The sequence below is a fragment of the Canis aureus genome, chromosome 13 (assembly GCF_053574225.1).
Source record: "Canis aureus isolate CA01 chromosome 13, VMU_Caureus_v.1.0, whole genome shotgun sequence".
Lineage (NCBI taxonomy): Eukaryota > Metazoa > Chordata > Mammalia > Carnivora > Canidae > Canis > Canis aureus.
The window spans coordinates 24,479,528-24,496,922 of record NC_135623.1 but is presented as its reverse complement, the minus strand read 5'-3'; the positions used below and the strand labels follow the sequence as shown (position 1 = coordinate 24,496,922).

At 42.4% G+C, this 17,395-nt stretch overlaps 1 long non-coding RNA gene across 4 annotated transcripts in view; it reads right to left on the bottom strand.

Annotated features, from left to right (window-relative positions):
* Positions 1–17,395, bottom strand: part of LOC144282166 (uncharacterized) — a 60,257-nt gene that overhangs the window by 10,447 nt on the left and 32,415 nt on the right. The gene's annotated exons all lie outside the window — the stretch shown is intronic.

Genomic DNA, 17,395 nt, shown 5'->3' with positions numbered 1-17,395 from the left:
CACAGGCGGGTCCCCAACAGGCCAGGCAGCGAGTGGCCCGTGTCCTGACTCCGGGCCTGGAGCCCGAGCCCCGAGTCCCGCTGAGGAAGGCCCGTCGCCAGCCCGCCCGCCCTCCACACCTGCCCTCGCAGCCCTACACTGACCTCTCGGTCGCCTGTACGAACCGGAGGAACGAAAGAATCCGGAATTGTGGAGAATTACATGAAAGTGTAGACCTGCTCCTCCAGCACAGGTCCCCCCGCTTCTCTGAGCCAAACCAGGTGCCATCATCACTCAGCTGTAGACGCAAGAAGCGGCATCCACCCCCCGGGGACAAAATCAAGGAGAAAAGGCCCCAAACCGGTGTTGGTACTTGACGCTCAGTGGCTCTGGCTGTGACACTAGAGAACTGCAGGGTGAGTGCCGGGATGTTACTGTCGCTGCTTCTTTTCAAATAAGTGTGAGCACTGTGCACACGACCGGGGCTGCCACCCAAGTGACCGGGAGCGACCTCCACTCCTCATCCTCAGCGCCACAGGCGTCACAAGCGTCACAGGTATCACAGGCACAGCAGGCGCCAGAGCAAGGCTGTCATCACCGCACTGGCTGGGCCCGGCGTGGACACCCCGGGTGGCCTCCAAGCAGCAGGAGACGTGGCGAGCCTGTGCCAAGTGCGCAGGGGGCTCTTGAAGCTCGTCTAGGAGGTGCCTGGACCTTTCTGCTCCCAGCGGTTCACTTCTGCGCTTTGGGGCCCAGCTCCCTGCACGAGGTCCGCGCGACTGTCCTGCCAGGCGCGCCTCACTCCCTGTCCCCTCTCCGTGCCCCTCCCGAGACCACGCTTATTTAAGGTTCTGATTTCAAATACAGGCACGTGAACAGGTCACATCGCTGTAGCGCTTTTCTTACTGTGCATCACTCCTCCTTATATATCAATTTGCCTAATGTTTCTCACATTTTTTATTTTTTAAAGGTTTTATTTATTTATTCATGAGAGACACACAGAGAGAGGGGCAGAGAGCCAGGCGGAGGGAGAAGCAGGCTCCCTGCTCGACACGGGACGCGATCACGGGACCCCAGGATGACGCCCTGGGCCAAAGGCAAGTGCTAAACCACTGAGCCACCCGGGGATCCCCTATTTTTCACATTTTGTGCGGAATCCTCATATTAGAACCGCAGAGCTCTGACAATGAACCGACACGCGGCACTGGGGCAGATCCTCTGGGTCTTCGGGCTGCGTTTCCGTCGGCGCCGTGGCCTGGCCCAGGCAGGGGTGTAGCAAGCACTCGATTTTCCCTCGGCAGCCAGGGGGGGGTGACGGAGGGAAATGCCTGGGCTCACCGTTTTCTTCCCCATAGGGAGAGAGCCCAGGGCCCCGGAGGGGAGGTACTGGCCGTGGGTTCCACTCCAGGGGTGGCTCCAGGTAGCGAGGCTGCTGCCACCGCCCACTCCCCAAACTCGGGTCAGGCCCTCTCGCTAGCAGAGCAGTCCAGTCCCAGGCTCTCCTCTTGATCCAGACTTAGTTCAGATTTTAGTGACGTCCTTCCTACAGTGGAGTCCGACTCCAGAGCCCAGTTCTTGTCGTCGCTCCGTTGCCAGGCTGGTCCTGATACACTAGGAAGTCTTCCCTTTCTCATTGCATCACCCCAGTCAGCGCAATCACACAAGACCGCCTGGCTATGAAGAGCCCACGTGTCTCCTGCGCTTGCTAGAAAGACACCTGAGAGCAAACATGTGTCATCTCCCTGTGGTGGCAGAGATATTACAGGGGATGACAGGAGGGGACAAAGGAGACAGACACAATCATGAGGCCCATGGGAGAGAGAGTTGGATAGAGTTGGATAGAGCATGCAGTAGAGACAGGCTTGAGCAAAGCATAGTAAGAGGATTATTTAGCACAAGGAGCAGTGTCCTTCTTGATTCTAACCATTCCCTCGGCTTTTCCAACATAAAATGCACTAAATTCCCTTTAACCCACAATTCTAAAGCAAAACAGGTTCCTGGCTCCAAGGGCCCAGGGAGGTGCTGAAATAAGGATAGCCTCCGTGACATCACAGGTAAGTTCTCACATCTTTCCTGACCCATTGTGCCCCCCAGCCTGAGTCGTGCCACATCCCTAGGAGTCAATTTCCTTATCTATGCAATGCACACGCTGGAGTACACCTGGCTTCTTAGACTCAGGTATGCAGCACAGCCATTGTGATGGTACTTTCGGGTTGCCCACCCCAAACCACGCTCCTCGGTCTCAAGTCAGAGAGGTCCAGTGAGGCCTGGGGCTTCCCTGAGAGGCCTCTTTTCCCAGGCTCTCTGAGCTGAAGGGACGTGTCCCACTTCACAATATCCAGGTCTTGTGACAGTGGACTGGCCTCCTCCGTCATTTTTTTTCTTCCCAACAGCTAGATCCCAAAATGGACATGAGTGTGACTCAACTGTAGTCACTCACAGTGTTCTACGAACGGGCTAAGCAGCAAAAGGAAAGGAAAGCATGTGCCTGAACACTTGCGTGAAGAAGATGTATCTTGACCATCTGGACTGCTTAATTTGGGACTATTAGATGACAGAGAAATAAATATGCATATTTTGGGGGACACCTGGGTGGCTCAGCAGTTGGGTGTCCACCTTCAGCTCATGGCGTGATCCTGGGAATCCGGGATCAAGTCCCACGTCGGGATCCCCGCAGGGAGCCTGCTTCTCCCTCTGCCTGTGTCTCTGCCTCTCTCTCTCTGTGTGTGTCTCTCATGGATAAATAAATAAAATCTTTTAAAATAAATAAATAAATACATACATAAATAAATTTTTAAATGCGCTGTATTTTGAGATTGTATTCTGTTAGCCAAGCCTTACCCTAAAAATCTACTAGCTTTAGGAACTATTATTATTATTATTTTTTTTTTTAGGAACTATTATTAAATACAAATCCCCGGGCTCTAGTCCGGGAGCCGTGAGTTCTGTAGATCAGAGACAGGACTACGGCACGTGGGATTTTTACCAGCGTTAGGCTTGCCGATGTGGTTCGAGGTTTGAACACCCCTAGATTAGATGACCTGTCTAGGTACAGAGCATCCTACATCTAGTTCCAGTGAGAGACGGAAAGTTGCTCCCTCCACACGCCGAGCTTCCGAGGACAGCAGGCGGGCAACACAGGCCAGTCTCACCGAAAGGCACCTGTCTCATACACGCTGTCCCAGGACTGGCCACACAGCCTGTTACCCTGAAGCCCCCTGGCCGCGGGACACACCTGCGAGTAAATACAGCTGCACCACTAGGGGGGACTCATGTTTCCAAAAGCACAAAGTAGCCGACGTGCTACTAGTGCCACAGGTACGAAAGCCACCCTTTCCCTCCAGCGACAGGAGAGCCGGCAGGCTGCAGCCAAGGCAGCTGTTTTAAATGTCTAGACCTTTATGTTTATTGATATATTAGACTTTTCCAAGGTCACATATGATCATTACCACAGGGATGAATAACAGGTGATAACAAAATTAATAGTAACAACCGAGCTCTCATACTGTGCCAGGCACCGGTCCAAAATGTACACATTGTGGTTTTATTCTCAGAACAATGTCCATGAGATAGATTATTATTATCCCACTTCAGCGAAGAGGAAACTAAAGTACAAAGACTATAGGTAAGGTACAAAGTCACGCACGTAGTAGGTGGTCCCCCAGGAACAGACAAGGAAGTCTGATTCTGTAGCCCAAACTTTTGGCCATTCATCTTTATTTATTTATTATTATTATTATTATTATTTTTGCAGCTTCATGGTTGGTTTTGGCCAAACTTTTTATTTAGTATTCTGTAGTTGCTTAACACACACTTAAATGGTCTTATTGGAGGAGGGGATAGGGGAGGTTCTTGTAGATTCCCAAGGAAATGTCAGAAAGGCAAAATATGGCCAGCTTTATCCATTTGCTTTTTTGGATTTACTGGGTGACTAGCACTTTCCTTATATAAGCATCTGATCTCAGGTTTTTCATTACTGAGAACATTGAGATTTCAGTTTGAAGACACTCTGAAATCCTAAGAGTAGCATATCCCAACCACCCTCTAATAGCTAGCTTGTTTGTATAGGCAGAAGGATTCACCTCTCCATTTCAGAAGGCTAGATGTTTGCGGAAGGTCTTAGAATTGCTTTGCCTCATTTACTGGGAAAAATCAGATATAGGAAGTGGCCTTTAGGGACACTTTTAACTTGAAAAATTACAACACTAGTACACAAGTCAAGTCTTAACACATTTAACATTTGCCTATTGAAAGCAATGTCATAAAGTCAAATAAGATTAAACAGGTTTTACTTTTTTCCCTCACAAGAACATAAAAATTATGGAAGGGGAACTTAACAGGAAATTTTAAAAAGGTAACACCTTTTAGTAGTCCTTGGGTAGTTATGACAGAAAAAGTTCCACTTTTTTGTTTGTTTTCTTCATCTTTATTTTCTAAGAGAAAGCAAACTCGCCCATAACTTTACAGAAAAAATAATGATGGAATGCTCCTGAATGAAAACCTCACCTCACAAGATTGTTCTGAGAATTAAATGGCAGCTATCATTACTATTTTCATTACCATTAGACCAGGGCACTGTGTTACACAAAATTAGAGAAAAACGTTTGCAGTATATATGGCTGACAAAGGGCTGGTGTCTTTAATATATAAAGAGAGCTGTCTATTTAATAAGATACAGATGAATACACCTACAGAAAAATAAGTCAGGGACACAGACAGAAAATTAACAAAAGAAGAATTAACAGTCAATAAACATTTGGAGATTTTTCCCCTCTTTCTACTAAAGATAATATGAGGGCAGCCCGGGTGGCTCAGCGGTTTATTGCCACCTTTGGCCCAGGGCGTGACCCTGGGGTCCGGGGATCGAGTCCCACGTCGGGCTCCCAGCATGGAGCCTGCTTCTCCCTCTGCCTGTGTCTCTGCCTCTCGCTCTCTCTGTGTCTCTCATAAATAAATAAATAAATAAATAAATAAATAAATAAATAAATAAATAAATAAAATCTAAAAAAATATACATATATAATATGAATAAAAACAGTGTGATATCATTTTCTACCTGTCCAACCAGCAGAAGTAAGATTTAAAATGGTCATATAGTGGTGGTAAAGGTACAGGAAGGGGGGACATTCTCGTGTATTCCTCCCGGGAGAACAAATTACTACATTTGCTGTCTCTCTGGAAAACAGGTTGGACTAAGCCTCATCCTAGTTTTCAGGTTCTCTGCACATTTGATTTCTTCACTTCACTGATGACACTCCTCCCTCCTCTATAGGTAAGGGACTCAACTCAATTGACTAATTCTGGCCCTTATGACTTTGAGTTTGGGATCTCACTGGGGGCCTGAGTAGGCCCCTAGGGCTTGTCCTGCAAATGGTCAAAGAACAGGCCCTAGGCTGGCGGAGCCCGAGGCATGAAAGCTGCAGGCTGTGCCGCTCAGTTTGCTCCCTTCGCTCGCCCCAGCTCAGGCTGTTCTAAGAACCCCATGTTCTTTTTTATGGAAACATGAGCTGAGCTCTCAGACCACTCCATTAAACCCCCCTCCTGGCCACAGGAGGCAGGACCCCCCTGGAGGAAGAATCTGGCAGGAGTAGGGACACAGGAGCAGGGACGGAAGGATGGGCTCTTGAGAGATGCCCACACTTATTTCTTATTTCTCCACTTCTGACACCTTTCTACTCATATCCCTTTCTCATCCAACATCCGTGTGCTCTTCTTTTGCGCAGATCGCACCCTCAACACGAACTCCCTTTTGCCCAGACTGCACCCTCAATACCATCGTCTCCCTTTTGCACCCATGGTGGCTTCTGCTTTCTATTTTCTTTTCAGGCTTTGCATCACTTGACTTTGTGCGTCTTGCATTCAAACACAATGATCAGGCGTCATGACAAGCTGTACAGGTTTCTGGAGTCAGGCCACCTCACTTAGAGGCCACTATTCAATCTGTCATGGTTTCAGCACCTGTTAGCCCACGGCTCCTGGAACACGGAGCTCTGACTTTCACCCAGGTGGAAAAGGACAAGAACAATCATAAAAAAAAAAAAAAAAAAAGATCCCTGGGTGGCGCAGCGGTTTGGCGCATGCCTTTGGCCCAGGGCACAATCCTGGAGACCCGGGATCGGATCCCACATCGGGCTCCCGGTGCATGGAGCCTGCTTCTCCCTCTGCCTGTGTCTCTGCCTCATTCTCTCTCTGTGACTATCATAAAAAAAAAAAGAAAGAAAGAAAGAAAAGAAAAGAAAAGGACAAGAACAGCATGAGTTGCTGGACTCCCCCTGGGTACACGTCAAGCCCCTTTGATGGGTGCCTCTGCTGGTCTGCCAGCAGCTCTCTGCTCTGCTAAATTCTCCCTTGTCTTCCTTTAGAAAGCCCTGGAATTGCTCTGCTGTCTTTATGAAAATCATACTCATTGTAACTGTTTAAATGAATTACTTCGTTTTGTGCTTAATTACCAGACAGTACGATTATGGCGATGAACGTGGCTCAGTGAGGAGCAAATTATATTACAGCTCAAAAATATGTTCTGGGATGCCCGGGTGGCCCAAGCGCTTGAGCACCTGCCTTCAGCCCAGGGCGTGATCCTGGAGTCTGGGGATCGAGTCCTGCATCAGGCTCCCTGCATGGAGCCTGCTTGTTGTCTACCTCTCTGTGTCTCTCACGAGTGAATAAATAAAATCATATATTTTTTTTTAATGATTTTTTTTAGTTTCATTTCTCATGTCAGGCAGTCATCTATCATAAATTATAAAACTTGAAAGGTGGGGTGCCTGGATGGCTCTGTTGGTTAAGCATCCTCTTGATTCTAGCTCAGGTCATGATCTCAGGGTCATGAGATCCAGCCCTGAGTCGGGCTCTGTGCTCAGTGTGGAGTCTGCTTGGGATACTCTCTCTTCCTCTCTCCCTGCCCACCCCCCACTCCCACTTGCATGCACTAAATAAATAAATCAATAAATCAATCTAAATAACAATAATAATAATTGAAAGACATGTTTGTGTAAGTCCAGACTGGTTGAATGGGCCCTTAGACCTGGTGGAGAGAACTGTAATGAGATTACGGGGACGTGGCCTATTAAGGGGGCAATTAGAGCAGTTAATAAGTAGATATTTATAGATATTTATAGATATTTACAAGCAGTTGAGAAACTTCCATATGTAAGGCATTTGCCAGCTACAGTGAGGAAAAAGCATAAATAAATGTACCCTCACTCCACAGAGGATTGGATACAGGACAATAGAATAATATCCTAAGAGAAAGAGGGGCATATGTGTCTCTTTTGCCTGGAGGGATTAGTGTAGGTACCTATGAAAACTAAAATCTTGACGTTGATGAATGATCCATTCAAACAGCTAAGATTCGAAGAGAAGAAGAAAAAGGTACTAGGAACGGGAACAAACACGTAAGTAGGAGTAGGTGGAAAGATTGCTGTAGACAGATGAGTACTGGATCCTTTGAGTGTTAGAATAAATAATAGGTTTGCAGCTTTCCCTAGAGGCTTGTAACGCTTGAATAATGGCTCCCAAAGATGTCCAGGTCCTAATCCCTGGAACTGGCGACTGTTACTTTGTATGGCAAAAGAGACTCTGCAGATGTGATTAAGTTAGTGATCTTGAGAGGTGGATTATCCAGGTTGGCCCTGGGTGCAACCCTAAGTGCCTCTGTAAGAGGAGGTACGTGGCCAGTTGACTGCAGTAGAAGAAAGCCACGTGCCTGGAGCAGGGTCCTCGCAGAGCCCTGGCCTTAGCCTCAGCGGGTCTAAATCGTCTAACACAGAGCCCACCTTGTAACAAGGGGTCGGATAGCTCATGAGATTTTCGAATACTGTCCTAAAAGTGTAAACTGAAAGCTTGGAACGGGTGCAGAATAGCTGTAAGTAGGGATCCCGGGGTGGCTCAGTGGTTGCACACCTGCCTTCGGCCCAGGGCGTGGTCCTGGAGTCCTGGGATGGAGTCCCACGTCGGGCTCCCTGCATGGAGACTATTTCTCCCAATGCCTGTGTCTCTGCCTCTCTCTCTCTTTCTCTCTCTATGTCTATCATAAATAAATAAATAAATAAATAAATAAATAAATAAATAAATAAATAAATCTTAAAAAAAAAAAAGAATAGCTGTGGGTGTCCCCGACATTTGCCCTCATCACCCGTGGCCGCCCAGCATCATGGAGCATGGGATCGCATGTCCCTAGCCAGCCCCCGGGAAACGTCCAAATCAAAGTTCGAAGAACAGTTTTTGCTGAATGTGTACCGCTGTCACATCGTCATACAGTAAAAAAAAATCATTAAAAAGTCAAACCATCGTTAAGTACAAACACAAAATAGAGGAGCGGTTGCAGGAGAACGGGGAGTGATGGCAGATGCACATGAGGGATCTTTTAGAGGCCATGGAAATCCAGTCCTAAAATTGGATTGGGTGACAATTGTACAACTCTACATTTACTAAATGTCACGGAATTGTGCATTTTAAATGAGTGAATTTTATGTTATGTAAACTATACTTCAACAAAACTGCTACGGAAAAACCCAAGGAATTTATCTTTGACACATTTTCCTGATTTCCTTTATCCATCCTAACAGCAGGTCCTATGATTTTTATGTCCTTAAATAACTTTCAAGTGTATCATTTATCTCCTTTCTGTTCTGCCCAATTTTCTTTTTTTTTTCTGCCCAATTTTTTTTTTTTTTTTTTTTTTTTTTTTTTAATTTTTTTTTTTTAATTTTTATTTATTTATGATAGTCACAGAGAGAGAGAGAGAGGCAGAGACACAGGCAGAGGGAGAAGCAGGCTCCATGCACCGGGAGCCCGACATGGGATTCGATCCCGGGTCTCCAGGATCGTGCCCCGGGCCAAAGGCAGGCGCCAAACCGCTGCGCCACCCAGGGATCCCTTTTTCTGCCCAATTTTCATTTAAGATTTTCCCAATCACTTCCTGACTTCTTCCGACACACTCTCAAGCCTGCCCAGCCATTCTCCATTGTGTGAACACAATTTTCTGATCAAAATATGAATCTGTAAAAAATATATATATATATGAATCTGTTCACGTCTACTCAAGGTGAGATTCTTTTCAGATGATATCTGGTCATTTACAAACACTATTTTCTGTTGGCCAACGGCTTCTTTTTTATCAGTAGGAAGTGATTTTCTTTACATATTACAGATATCACCACCTTTCCTGCTATGTGCATGGTAGGATCATTTATTAAGATACTAATTTGGTTGCTTTTTTTTTTTGTCCTTCTCTAAGAGACAAAAAAAAAATGTATAATGCATTTTTCTCTCTTCCATCACCAAATAAGGTGAGTTTCTGTACATATGCCATGTGAGTTGTTTACATCTTTTGTATTTCAGGCCAGGTAACAGTAGTGAGCAGTAGTGAGCAGTAGTGAAACATGTGCTGGTCTCCCAGAGATTTCAGTATTAGGCCCATTAAAGAGAGCCATAGCCAGGAGTGAAAGAAGAAAATACATTTCCCTGAAAGTGGAAATCCCCGGATGGCTCAGCGGTTGAGCGCCTTCCTTCAGCCCAGGTCGTGATCCCGGAGTCCTGTGATCGAGTCCCACATCAGGCCCCTGCGTGGAGCCTGCTTCTCCCTCTGCCCGTGTCTCTGCCTCTCTCTCTCCATGTCTCTCATGAATAAATAAATTCTTTAAAAAAAAAAAAAATAAAACAGCTTTATTGAGATAGAAGTGACATATGATAAACTGAACATATTTAAATTGCCTAATTTCCTAAGTTTTGACATACGTCTGTGTCCATTAAATCATATCCAACATTTACCAAGTTCCATGTCCTTTAGCTATTCCTTCCTCTCACCTGTCCCCACCTTCAATCCCCAAGAAACCATTGATCTGCCTGGTTAATCTTTTCACTATAGATTAATTTCCATTTTCTAGAGTTTTATAGAGATGGAATCATACACTATGTACTATTTTGTTTTTGTTTTTTTTTAAAGACAAACTTTTTTTTCTTTTTTTTATTATAGTCACAGAGAGAGAGAGAGAGAGAGAGAGAGAGAGAGAGGCGCTGAGACACAGGCAGAGGGAGAAGCAGGCCCCATGCACCGGGAGCCCGACGTGGGATTCGATCCCGGGTCTCCAGGATCACGCCCTGGGCCAAAGGCAGGCGCTAAACCACTGCGCCACCCAATTAAACCTTGGTTCTAATTAAGTGGTTGCATGAGGCTTTACCGTGTATGTCTATGACTTATCATAGTGTACTTTCAACTGATATTGTACTGTTTCACTTACAGTATAAAAACCTTAGTATAATATACTTATATTCCTCTCCTCTCAGATTTTATGTACTCTCAGATCCCCTATGTACTATTTTGTATTTGGCTTCTTTAACTCAATTATTTTGAGACTCATCTATGTTGTTGTGTGTAATGATAACTCATTCCTTTTTCTTGCTGAGTGGCATATCGTTACGTGGATCTACCACAATTCACTCATCTATTTACCCCATGGTAGAAATTTGGGTTGTTTCTAGTTTTTGGCGATTACAAATAAAGCTACCGTGAACATTCATGTAAAAGTCTTTGTGTGGACGTACATTTCCTTTTCTCCCGAGTAAAACCTAGTAGGGGAATGGCGGGATCACATGGGAGATGTTTATTTACCTTCCTAAAAAACTCATTTTACATTCTTGCCAGCAGTATATGAGAGACCCAGTTCATCAACATTCTCACCCACACTTTGTAAGGTCAGTCATTTTAATTTTAACCATTCTAGTAGGTGTCTGGTGGCATGTCCTTGTGGTTTTACATTGCATTTTAACGTCATTAAACATCCTGTTCATGTGTTTGTCATGTCATCCACATATATCTTCTTTTCTCAATTGTCAAAACACTTTCCAATTTTTTATAGGATTATTTGCATTTTCATTGTTACATGTTCTGGATACAAGTCCTTTATCATCTATATGCATCGCATCTAATGCAGATGTGTAGTGCAGTTTTCTCTTCAATTCTGCTCTAACAGCATCCCACAAATTTTGCTATGCTATGTGATTGTTTTCAACAGTATTCAGATCAAAATATTTTCTGATTTCCATTTTGATTTCATGTTTGCCCTATGAGTTATTTAGAATTGGTCGGTTTAGTTTCCAAATATTTTGACATTTTTGAGAGGTCTTTCTCTTACTCATTTCTAATTTCATTCCAGTGTCAGAGAATATATTTTGTTTAACTTGAATCCTTTTGAGTTTATTAAGACTTGTTTTGTGGCAGAAAATTTGGTATATCCTGGTAAGTGTTCTGCAGGCATTTGAACAAGCGTGTATTTTGCTTTTGTTGTAGAGTATCCTATAAATGTCAGTTGGGGTAAATTGTGGATTTCACTCAAGTCTTCGATAATCTTGCTGATTTCCTGCCTACTTGATCTATCAGTTATTGAGATGCAAATATCGAAAGCTCAAACTATAATCCTGGATTTGTTCACTTCCCCTTATAGTTCTGTTTGCTTTGTGTAATTTGAAGCCCTATTTTTAGGGCCATAAAAATTTAGGACTGTTATGTCCTGTTGGTTAATTGACCCCCTTTAGCTTTGGTAATATTCTTTGTTTTGAAATCTACTTGGTCTGATATTGCTCAGCACTCCAGCTTTCTTTTGATGAGCATTAGTACAGTATATGTTTCCACTTCCTTTATTGTTGACCTATTTTTATCTTCCTATAAAGTGTATTTCTTGTAGAAGATGTATATTGAAATTTGTTTTTTAATCCAGTCTATCACTAGCTTTTAATTGGTATGCTAAGATTATTTGTATTTAATGAGATTATTGATACAGGTTAGTTGTAGTCTAACTCTTGCTATTTATTTTTTGTCTCCTCTATCCTTTGCTTCCTTTTCCTGCACTTGATTTACCAATTTTTTTTAATGATTCCATTTCTATCTCCTTTGTTGGCTTTTTAGCTTTTAGCTATAGCTCTTGGTTTTAATTAAGTGGTTGCATGAGGCTTTACCGTGTATGTCTATGACTTATCATAGTGTACTTTCAACTGATATTGTACTGTTTCACTTACAGTATAAAAACCTTAGGATAATATACTTATATTCCTCTCCTCTCAGATTTTATGTTATTGTTCACCATGCATCTTATTTTGAAATAGGTTACAAATCCCATTACACATTGCTACTAGTTTAGTGTGTCTTATTTTATTTTATTTTATTTTATTTTATTTTATTTATTTGAGAGAGAGAGAGAGAGTGAGAGTGTGTGTGTGTGTGTGCACAAGCACAGGGAGGGGCAGAGAGGGCCAGAGGAGGAGGGAGAGTGAGACGGACAAGTAGACTCTGCGCCGAGCACAGAGCCTGACACGGGGCTCAATCTCACAACCCTGAGATCATGACCTGAGCTGCAATCAAGAGTCAGATGCTCAACCCATTGAGCTACCCAGGCACCTGTAGTCTGTTTTATCTTAAATAAATTTAAATAGTAAGAAAAAGAATAATATTTATTTGGCCATGAAATTACCATTTATAATTTCTTTATTTTTTGTGTAAATTCACATTTCCAAGTGGTATTAATTTTCTCTCTGCCTGTTTGCCTTTCCTTTAAATTTTCTTGTAGTGAGAGTTTGCTGGTGATACATTCTTTAAACTCTGCAATCTGAAAAAGTTTTTATTCTGCTTTAGGGTTTTATTTTATTTTTTTTAAACAGTCTTTTTTTTTTTAATTTATTTATGATAGTCACAGAGAGAGAGAGAGAGAGAGAGGCAGAGACATAGGCAGAGGGAGAAGCAGGCTCCATGCACCGAGAGCCCGATGTGGGATTCGATCCCGGGTCTCCAGGATCGCGCCCTGGGCCAAAGGCAGGTGCTAAACCGCTGCGCCACCCAGGGATCCCTGCCTTAGGTTTTAAAGATATTTTTTGCCAGATATAGAATTTCTGCATTGAAATTTTCTTACTTAGAGTACTTTAATGTTTTCCTACCCTACTCTTACTTATATTGTTTCAGATAAGAAATCTAATGTCACCCCTAACATTCCTATCTTTGTTTCTCTGGCCATAGCATATCTATTTTTCTGAGGTTGCTTCTAAGGTTTTTCTTTTCATTATGAGATTTTTTTTTTTTTTTTTTTTGCTTTCCAATTTGGTTATGATGTGCCTTGATACGGTTTTCTTTTCTTTTCTTTTCTTTTCTTTTCTTTTCTTTTCTTTTCTTCTTTCTTTCTTTCTTTCTTCTTTCTTTTTTCTTTTTTGTACTAGGAGTTTGTTGAGGTTTTTTTTGGGTTTGTGAACTTATACTCTCCATTAACTTTTGCAAGTGGCCACTATTTCTCCTAATTTTTGCTTCTCTTTTTCAGAGACTCAAATTGTCCATCTGGGGTCGCTTGAACTCATTTTACAGCCTGCTGATGTTCTTTTCACTCTGCTTTGTTTCCTTGTTCTGTTTCACTTGAATTAACTCTGGAACCTTCAGATTCACTAAGCTTTCTTCTGTAATATCTAATCTGCCATTAATCCCATCTGGTGCATTTTTTATCTCACACATTTTAGTTTTTATCTTTATAAATTTGATTTTTTTCTATTGCCCATGAATCTAATTAATTTTCTGCACATAAGTGCAGTTATAATAATAGGTTTAATGCCTTTGTTCTATGCCTGTTTGGGGTCTAATTCAATTGGATGATTAGTGTGCTCATTATGGTTTGTGTTCGCTTCCTTTCATGCTTAGTAATTTTTGATTAGATGCCAGACATTGTGAATTCCACCTTCTTGGTTTAACTCACAAAGATATTCTTGTATTCATGTAAACCTCCCTGATCTTTTTTCTGGGATACACATCAGCTATTTGGAACCACGTCAATCCGTTTGATTTGTTATGAAGATGCAGATCCGTGGTGATCTAGGGCTAATTATTCCCTGCTACTGAGGCAAGACCTTCCCTAGTGCTGTCTAATGCCCCATGAATTTTGACTTTTTCCAGCCTGGCTCATGGACCGAGGCACTATTTCCTCTGATCCTTTTAGACAAGTAGACAAGTTATTTTTCCCAGCTGCAGGTGGTTTTCTCCCCCACACGTGATAAACAGTCCTCTGCTGCATACTTGAGCTCAAGGCTCTGCTCAAGGCAGCTCTTTCCTTTCTGGTACTTTGTCCTATGAACTCACATTTCTTGGCCTCCTCATTTCCTCAGTTCCTCCTCCTCATGTCTCGTGGTCTCCAGGCTCTTCCTAAGCTTGTCATCCCCTCACTTTTGTCTGGAATCTCTCTCAAGGCAGAACCCAAGCAAACTGTATGGCTCACCTTGCTAGTTTCCTGTCTCCCAAAGTTCAGTGTGTTTTGTTGTCTGATGTTAGTGTCTTGAAAGTAGTTTTTCCAGCATTTTGTCAGTTTATTTTTTAAGACTTTATTTATTTATTTATTCGTGAGAGACACAAGAGAGAGAGGCAGAGACACAGGCAGAGGGAGAAGCAGGATCCATGCAGGGAGCCCGATGTGGGACTTGATCCTGGGTCTCCAGGATCACACCCCAGGCTGCAGGCGGTGCCAAACCGCTGCACCACCGGGGCTGCCCGCATTTTGTCCGTTTTAAAAATTGTTTCAGGTGGGAGGGTAAATCAGGTCCATGTTATTCCATCTTGACTGGAAAACTATATTAAGCCTTTTTTATATTCTCATTTTTTTCAAGGATTTCTTTATTTATCTGAGAGAGAGAGTGTGCATACCTGTGAGCACATGCAGAAAGAGGGGCAGAGGGAGAGGGAGAAGGAGAGAGAAACTCAAGCAGACTCCATGCTGAGCACAGAGACCAACACAGGGCTTGATGCCACGACCCTGATATAAGACCTGAGCTGAAAACAAGAGTTGGAAGCTTAACTGACTGTACCACCTAGGTGCCCTTCTACATTTTCATTTTAAAACCACATCTAGAAAAAAAAATAAAAATAAAAAAATAATAAAAAAATAAAAATAGGGATCCCTGAGTGATAGTTATGTGACTATCATAAATAAAAAATAAATAAATAAAAATAAAAATAAACAAAAATAAATAAATACAATTTAAAAAAATAAAACCACATCTAGGAGCAGCTGGCTGGCTCAGTCCATGGAGCCCTCCACTTTTGATCTCTGAGTTGTAGGTTTGGGCCCCACGCTGGGTGTGGAGATTGCTTGAAAATAAATCTTTAAAAAAAAATCAAAAGTATTTTTATCTAAACAGGCTCCTTAAAATTTTTGGAGCTAAATGACCTTGCCTTGCTTTTCTAGTGGGAAGGTATCTATATCATGGCAGAGTTACCCTCATGGTGAGTTGCTGATGCAAAAGCTAAGAAATGCATGGATTGAATGCAGATTTCATAGGAAATAAGAATACTTTGTTAAAGCCTAAATGAGCATTTTGTTTTTATTGCTGTACAATATTGGAAAAGAAAGAGAATTCTTCATAACAAAAGAAATTGTCATACTTCGGAGTCTTGGTGGTGGCTCTAAGGGATGTAAATGTTTTAAGAATGATGGCTTTTTTTTTTTTTTTTGAATGATGACTTTTAAGTTAAGAATTTTAAGGGGTGCCTGGTTGGCTCAGTGGGTTAAGCAGCTGCCTTCAGCTCAGGTTATGATGTCAGGGTCCTGGGATCGAGCCCTGGAATCGAACCCTGGGATGGAGCCCCGCATCTGGAGCCCCGAGGAGCCATGTTCAGCAGGGAGCCTGCTTCGGCCTCACCTTCTGCCCACTGCTCCCCCTGCTTGTGCGCACTCTCTCTCTCTCTCTCTCTGTCAAATAAATAAATGAAATCTTTTTTTAAAAAGTTAAGATTTTAAGAATGTTATCTAAAAGGTGAGGCAACAACAGCACTGTGTTCCATAGTAAGACAGTTTGTAACAACAAGAGAAACTGCGAGGATGTCGCCACTCAACACCCACATGCCAAAGCTGAACTTTCTCTTTTACCAGGACAAATTCAGATACTTCGATTTTCCTAATTATGTAAGAAAGGTGGAAGACATCTAAAATACTAACAGAGGAAAATTTTGCTGCCACCATTAAGAGCTGGGGTTTTGGTACAGATATGTTGGATTTAGAAAAGAAACTCACACTTTGCTTACACCTGAGTCTGAGAAGCAATTTTATACTGAATATGTTTTCAAAGTATTTTTTTTCCAAGTTGTTGCTTTTTAAATTTTTGCAGGGGGGGGGGGTGTCTTTTGTTATTAGGGATTATTATTATATTATCTGTTTTGGGTGAGGTTTCTGTGTACTTGTGTGTATGGGTATGTAATTCAGTCTGTGTGTCTGTAATCAAGTCTTTCAATAATTTTCTTTGTGGCTGTGCTCTTGTTTGGTTTAATAAAAACATCCTTTCTTAACTCCAAAATTGTGAAAAATATTCTACTATATATACTTGTCTTAATATCCTTAATGTTGTTTTAAAAATATTCTTTTGATAGGGGTACCTGGGGGGCTCAGCGGTTGAGCATCTGCCTTTGGCTCAGGGTGTGACCCCGGGGTCCTGGGATCGAGTCTCACATCGGGATCCTTGCATGGGGCCTGCTTCTCCCTCTGCCTGTGTCCCTGCCTCTCTCTGTGTATCTCTCATGAATAAATAAATAAAATCTTTAAAAAATAAATAAAGGGGATCCCCGGGTGGCGCAGCGGTTTGGCACCTGCCTTTGGCCCAGGGCGCGATCCTGGAGACCCGGGATCGAATCCCACGTTGGGCTCCCGGTGCATGGAGCCTACTTCTCCCTCTGCCTATGTCTCTGCCTCTCTCTCTCTCTGTATGACTATCATAAATAAATAAATAAATAAATAAATAAATAAATAAATAAATAAATGAAGTAGGCAAAAGATAGGCCTTGTATCCTCAAAATAATCTTAACAATTACAAACATTCTTATTTGCCACTATGTATCTATATAAAGAATTACTACTTTGAGAGTATTTGTAAACTCTTATCACCCTTATATCTCCATTGTGAAGGAAAATCTATTTAAAAAATGCAAAGAAAAAAGTTGTAGAGAAAACAAAAACAAAAAGAATCCTATTAAAACAAGAGAAAATTAATCAGCTTTTTAAAGCTTTTTGTTATATTTGCCAACTTTTTCATTCTAATCACAAATGTGTGATTGCCCACTGTACACACTCACCAGCATTGAGTTTGTAAGGTATGATTATCAGCAATTTGAAAGATACAATTTTCGTTTTTCCCTTTGTGACTAAAGCTATATAAGTATTTTATGATCATAATCCATTGATGCCCATTGTAAGATCTGTTCAAAATCTTGCATTTTAAAAATAATCTGCTTTTAAAAGACCATTTAATAATCTCTCTGGAATATATATTCGTCTAAGGGGCTCATGACTCCTCTCAATCTTTTACTTTTGTAAAAATAGTGGTTAAATACAGAGTCCTGACCAGGGACTCAGGACCTGCGTCATAGAAGAGGCCTGGGACCCACAGTCCCTTTCAGGCTCTTCCC